The sequence below is a fragment of the Oryzias latipes genome, chromosome 11, assembly GCF_053564925.1.
Source record: "Oryzias latipes strain Hd-rR chromosome 11, Olatipes_Hd-rR_3.1".
Lineage (NCBI taxonomy): Eukaryota > Metazoa > Chordata > Actinopteri > Beloniformes > Adrianichthyidae > Oryzias > Oryzias latipes.
The window spans coordinates 26977771-26984266 of NC_136247.1; the positions used below are offsets into that span (position 1 = coordinate 26977771).

Consider the following 6496-nt stretch of genomic DNA (forward strand, 5'->3'; position numbering starts at 1 on the left):
TGGCCGGGGCTCAGTAATCAGTTAAGTGACATGGTGTTAAGATGCAGAACTTGCATCCAAGAGAGAACCAATGTTAAAGAGCCACTGATGCCAAGTCAGATGCCGGACAGGCCTTGGCAAAGACTCGGAGCTGACCTGTTCACACTGGACAGCAAAGAATATCTGCTCGTTGTGGATTATTTTTCCCGTTTTGTGGAAATTGCACAGCTCTCATATACACGGTCCATGGATGTAGTGGTGCACCTGAAGTCAATTTTTGCACGTCATGGCATTCCTCAGGTTCTTGTGACAGATAACGGGCCGCAGTTCTCAGGTAGCCATTTTCAGGCTTTTGCAGCATGTTACGGCTTTGAACATGTGACAAGCAGCCCCAACAAAGTAATGGAGAGGCCGAACGCGCTGTACAGACTGTTAAGAGACTGCTGAAAAAGTCATCTGATCCGTACCGTGCTTTGCTTGCGTACAGGGCAACACCTCTACAAAACGGCTACAGTCCAGCTGAGCTGTTAATCGGGCGTCGACTTCGCACTACTGTTCCTGCTCTTCCGTCCCTGTTAGATCCAGCTCTGCCTGACTACAACGCGTTGGGAGCCAAAGAAAGGGAGAAGAGGTGGACAGATGCAAGAACCTTTGACAAGCGACACAAAGCAACAAACCTTGAACCACTGGTTCCTGGGCAAGAGGTCTGGATCACAGATGCAAGAACTCAAGGTACAGTGATTTCTGCACATGAGGCTCCTCGCTCGTATCGCATCAAAGTGCCCCAGGGCACACTGAGAAGAAACCGACACCACCTAGTGTCAATGCAGACCGACGGTGAGGGAATCGAACCTGTTGATGATCCTGTGGGAGAAGATACACCTACTCCAGTTCCAACAGACCAGACACCACACAGCGGAGAAAACATCACAGAGACTGTCCGTACAAGGTCGGGAAGAGTGGTCAGAAAACCAGATAGACTTAACTTGTAAATTTAAAAAAAACAAAAAAAACAAAGAGAGTAAATAAGGATGTTTGAGTTTATTAGAATGGGATGGTTTGGAAAGAAAAGAATGTCATTGATTTTGTTTATATAAGTAAAGATGTATAAATGCCCTTTGTTTTGTTTTAAGAAAGGGAGATGTGGTATTATACATGTTGGGGGTAACACCCTAGTGGGGGAGACGTCATGAGAGGCGGGCCCACTAAGTGGCGCAGTAGCGAGAGTTGAAGACTGTATGTTTGTTTCCGGTGGTTGAATAAACAGTCTACAGCACGTCCCGTCCCGGAGCCTTCTTGAAAAGCAACATCACGACAAAAGGTACTCAGAAGAACTAAACTGTGTGGCCTGCTTTCTAACTTCATTTCACCAATACCCTCCTAAAGTAACAGAGACGATAAAAGACTTTAAACGAACTTTGGGCTTTTGTGTGTGTGAAGAGCAGAGGGTGTGGTTAGCATCCTTTGTGACAGTGGATTTTCTTTTGTATCTTATTTGTCAGGAGAGAGACCTGACTGGCACTTCAGAGAAAAATCATCCACAAACTGTCACAGCATGAATATGCATCCCTGTCACTTTCCTTTTTTTGAATTGTAATTTGACAGATAAACGAGTAGCTACTCCTCCTTACAGTCATTCAGAAACCTCTAAGCTTTTGCAGTAAAAAAAAAAAAATCCTGGAGCTGCCCCAGACTCATCTCTGTATAAAAAAAAAGGAATTTATTTTCTTACCGACTATAATACTTGTTTGAAAGTAATTTTTTACTTTAATATAAATACATTTTCATTTCATTAATTTTACATTGGTTTGATTCCCCAATAACTCAAATCACTATCATGTCACCCACATATGATAATGTGAACTATCTTATGCATTAGACTGTTGTGCTGTTGCTCAGTACACTTTTCTGTAATTGCTCGTAGATTTGATGGGAGAAATTGCGGTTTCCTCGTATCTGACCAAACCTTGAACCACATCACCAGCATCATGCAAGTGATAGCAACTCCTGGTGGGGATGAACATGAAACTCTTGGAGAAATACAGCAACGGATCCTTTGCAGTGAGAATCAGCAGAAGAGGACTCTTTAAAATGTTGGCACAGGTATTCGCCTTTGGTAATCTTGATGTTGAGGAAGATGGGAAGTGAAGGCATGGCAGAGGACTGATTCCAGCAGGAGGAACACGTGGCACACCTGCAGCAAACATTAACACCTCCTCCAAGGTCACGGCGCTGTCATCTTCTAAAGTAAAAAAATTCAAATTTAGGATGCTTTTAGAAGGATTTTTACCGTGTTTCACGCTTTTGATACTGTTTCACATTTTCACAAATAAGATGAAGGTTTCACAAATCAGAAACTGTGGTTTAATGCTTTTTTTACAATCTAAATAATAATTTAATCCAGGTTTGAGCAGTCAAGGCCCTGTGGTTTTTTAAATTTATAAAACTTTGCGTAGGATTTGCGTCAGAAGTGGCGTACGGATGAAACATAGGACGTGCGTACGCACAGAAATATTCTGATTTATTCAAGATTCAAAGGGTTTATTGTCATGTGCACAGTAAAGAAACGGGTTTCCCTGCACAATGAAATTATTTCTTTGCTGTCTGCTCCAAATGCCAAAAGTATAGAGGAAACAAAACAATTCACTCGCATCATACACACAAAACACAAGATGTCGAGTGGCAGTTCTAAAAGTGCAAATGTGCAAAAGTGACAATGACAGTAGCAACAATGAGGATGAGCAAAGGTGCAGTTTGTTGTTCCTGCTTCCTGTCAGCTGTTAGAGTCTGATGGCAGAGGGAAAGAAAGAGTTCCTAAATCTGGTGGTCCTGCATTTCACACTCCTGTATCTCCGTCCTGAGGGGAGGAGAGTGAACAGTCCTCGTTGTGGGTGGGTGGGGTCCTTGATGATGGAGGCAGCGCTCCTGCAGACCCTGAGTTTGTAGATGCTCTGCAGCGAGGGAAGAGGAGTCCTGGTGATCTTGGACGCAGTCTTCACTACTCTCTGCAGGCGTTTGCGGTCGTTATAAAACCGTGCGCACGCACATCCTACGCATCTTTCCCTTAATAAATCACAACCGTTTCTAAATGCAGCGCAGCTTTTGCGGCTACATGACACGCCCATAGTTGCCCATAAATAGTCCGTGAAACGCCCACAAATTAATATTCATGGCTTGCTAAATCTTGGCAAACACAGAGAGGAAATCAAAAAAACGTAACTTCACTCAATGTGAAGTAGAAGTTATCGTTGGCGAGGTGGAAAAGAGGAGAAAAATGTTGTTTGGAGGGCACAGTGTGGGCAGTACTAATGCCAAAAAGGCACTTGAGTGGCGAACGGTGGCAGACGCCGTAAATGCTGTAGCCTCACAACCTCGGACCGTGGCCGAAATAAAAAAGAAATGGTCGGACATCAAAGTCGAGGCAAAAAAACGTCTAGCGCTCCATCGCCAGAGTGTGTCTGCCACGGGGGGGACACCGGAGCTGACCCCTCTTTATGAGAGACTGGTGGCTATTATTGTGAAGGACCGCACATTTTCCTGTCAAGTTTGCCTTTTATAAATATCAACTATTGCGTACGCCTTCTTTTGTGCGTACGCAACGTTTATAAATGAGGCCCCTGGTCTGCGGTGGACTCAGTTCATGAAATGCAATAAAATCCTATTTCACATCTTCACAAATAAGAAAAAAGTTTCACAAATCAAAAACTGTGTTTGATGTATTCTTTAGCATCAATATGCATAATTTAATCCAGGTTTGAGCAGACCAGGTCCTGTGGTCTTTATACAGGATCCAGTTTTAGCTGATCTTAGTGCAAAAAATGCAGTGGAATGTTCCTTTAGTGCCCTCGCGAATCGGAAGCCAACTTCAGTGTCATTCCATTATGTAGCCATCAGGCTAAAACCATTAGCTGAAGAAAAAATTTGCCAGCAAATGGCTTTCGGCGTGAACGCAGCTTGATTAACGGTGTTTCTGTACACTGGACTGGGTGACTGCACATTAGCGGAAGCTAACAACAACCAGAATAAAACCTGGGGCTACCTCTGGCCAAACCAAATAACATCACAAGTACACATAGTAACATTAAAAAACAACATTTTCACTTTCTCGTTCGTTTTCCGATTCATACTCCTGTATTCCTCTTTCTTTTTCGCAGCGACGTGTATAACAAAAGCCAATTCAATTCTGGTGTACCTTCGGCAAACTGATCCCCGATCTGTTGTGGTGTCACTTCCGTGGCGATGTCACTTTCGTTGTGTTTGCATGTCTTTTTTTTTGCATCGCTTTTTCTTCTGTGATGGCGATTATTATTTGCAGCATTTATTTTTTATTTGCATTTCCTCTTTTAAATGTCATTAGATTTTTTTTTGTTTGCAGTTGCTGTTCTTTTTTTGGTCCTTTTTTTTTTTTTTTTTTTTTTTGCTGCAGTGGCTGTTCTCGGCCACTGTAAATTTTTATTCATATTGTGGTTAATTAGGTATGACGTAGTTTTATATGGAGTCCTATACTGTTCATAATTAAATAAATAAATATTTAATTCAATAAATAAATATGACCCCATGCAAATATATTTCAATATATTTCATTTTGCTTTAAAAACATGTTCATTATTTTAAAACAGCATTTTAAAAATATTCATTTTAATCATGTGGAATATATTATAATTTTACGTCTTTTTTCAGAACCTCGGATTTCAAAATCAATATTTTCCAAAGTAGCTTTGTTTTTATTTCATGTTGCTGTTCTTCACAATGGCTGATTTATTTCATGAAGAGCTTTTTCAGGATTAAAAATGAATATTTTAAAATGCTGTTTTAAAATAATGAACAGGTTTTTAAAGCAAAATGAAATATATTGAATAATACAATGGCTAATTTAAAATCAGTGTGCTGGTTTTTCACAATTTCATGATCTTTTTATATATTTATAAGAGATTTATTGGTTGATTGTGTATTTGCATGGGGTCATATTTATTTATTGAATTAAATATTTATTTATTTAATTATGAACAGTATAGGACTCCATAGATTTTAGGGCCACCAAAAAAGTAAAATTACGAGATTTTATCTCGTAAATTTAGGACTTAAAATCTCATAAATTTACGAGAAAAAAGTCAAAAATTAACAAGTAGAAAACACCGAAGTTGTCAGTTTATCGGACTGCGGTGAAGTTAGTTTTACGTTGGATATTCGACAGACATTCAGCGCGGATCTCCACTGAGGACTCTTAGGGACCGTCAACAAATTCACCAGTGCATGAGCTGGAGAAGATTGTAACTTGCAAAAATGAATAAATTATCATTAAAAAATGTTCATTTTCTGTCTTCTGTCTTAATAAATTTTTTTCTTATTTTTGCAGTTTGTGTCTTAATAATTTAGTTCTTTTGCAAATCTTACATTACTTTTTGTATTAAAATTACAGCTGTTCACATAAAATGTAATTGTTTCTTCAATAGCTCCCAAAACGCCTCACCCAAAGATATATAACCTATGCCGTATGTTTGTACTGACATCCCAACATCAGACACACCTCTTTGTTTTGTAATCAAAGATGTGAAATATTTTATATGAATTTTTACTTTACTTTTATCAGTACTACAATTCGGCATGGGTTTCATATTTTTGGGTCAGGTGGTTTGGGAGCTATTGAAAAAAATGACCAACTTTCATATGCAAAATATGGATTTTTGATATAAAAATTTATATAAAATATAAAACAACTCTGATTACAAAACAAAGAAGTATGTCTGATGTTGGGAGGTCAGTACTACAATTCGGCATGGGTTTCATATTTTTGGATTGTACGGTATGGGAACTATTGAAAAAAATGACCAACTTGCATATGCCAACTATGGGATTTTTATATAAAAATTCATATAAAATATTTCACATCTTTGATTACAAAACAAAGAGGTGTGTCTGATGTTGGGATGTCAGTACAAACATACGGCATAGGTTATATATCTTTGGGTGAGGCGTTTTGGGAGCTATTGAAGAAACAATTACATTTTATGTGAACAGCTGTAATTTTAATACAAAAAGTAATGTAAGATTTGCAAAAGAACTAAATTATTAAGACACAAACTGCAAAAATAAGAAAAAAATTTATTAAGACAGAAGACAGAAAATGAACATTTTTTAATGATAATTTATTCATTTTTGCAAGTTACAATCTTCTCCAGCTCATGCACTGGTGAATTTGTTGACGGTCCCTAAGAGTCCTCAGTGGAGATCCGCGCTGAATGTCTGTCGAATATCCAACGTAAAACTAACTTCACCGCAGTTTTATACGAGCCAAGTTTGAAGATGAAATATGTGGAGGCTTTTGTGAAGCTTTTTTTCTGGATTATAGGTTTAAAAAACAAATAGATTCTGAACCTTTTGGCGACTCAAAATCAGATTATTATCAGTGGATCGGCTTTCCGGGGTTCAGTGTCAGTAAAGCGGAGTTTCATGTGAAATGAGGAGCTCCGAGACACATTTGGGTGCAGAGGACCGCTGCAGCAATGATGAGGAACAA

At 39.0% G+C, this 6496-nt stretch overlaps 1 long non-coding RNA gene across 1 annotated transcript; it reads left to right on the forward strand.

The window, feature by feature from the left end:
- The first annotated feature begins 1190 nt into the window (after positions 1 to 1190).
- LOC105355017 (uncharacterized) lies at positions 1191 to 2336 on the forward strand. The gene is made up of 2 exons (XR_002291124.3): positions 1191 to 1300; positions 1904 to 2336. It is a non-coding gene; the product is annotated as an uncharacterized LOC105355017 (long non-coding RNA).
- Positions 2337 to 6496: the final 4160 nt, after the last annotated feature.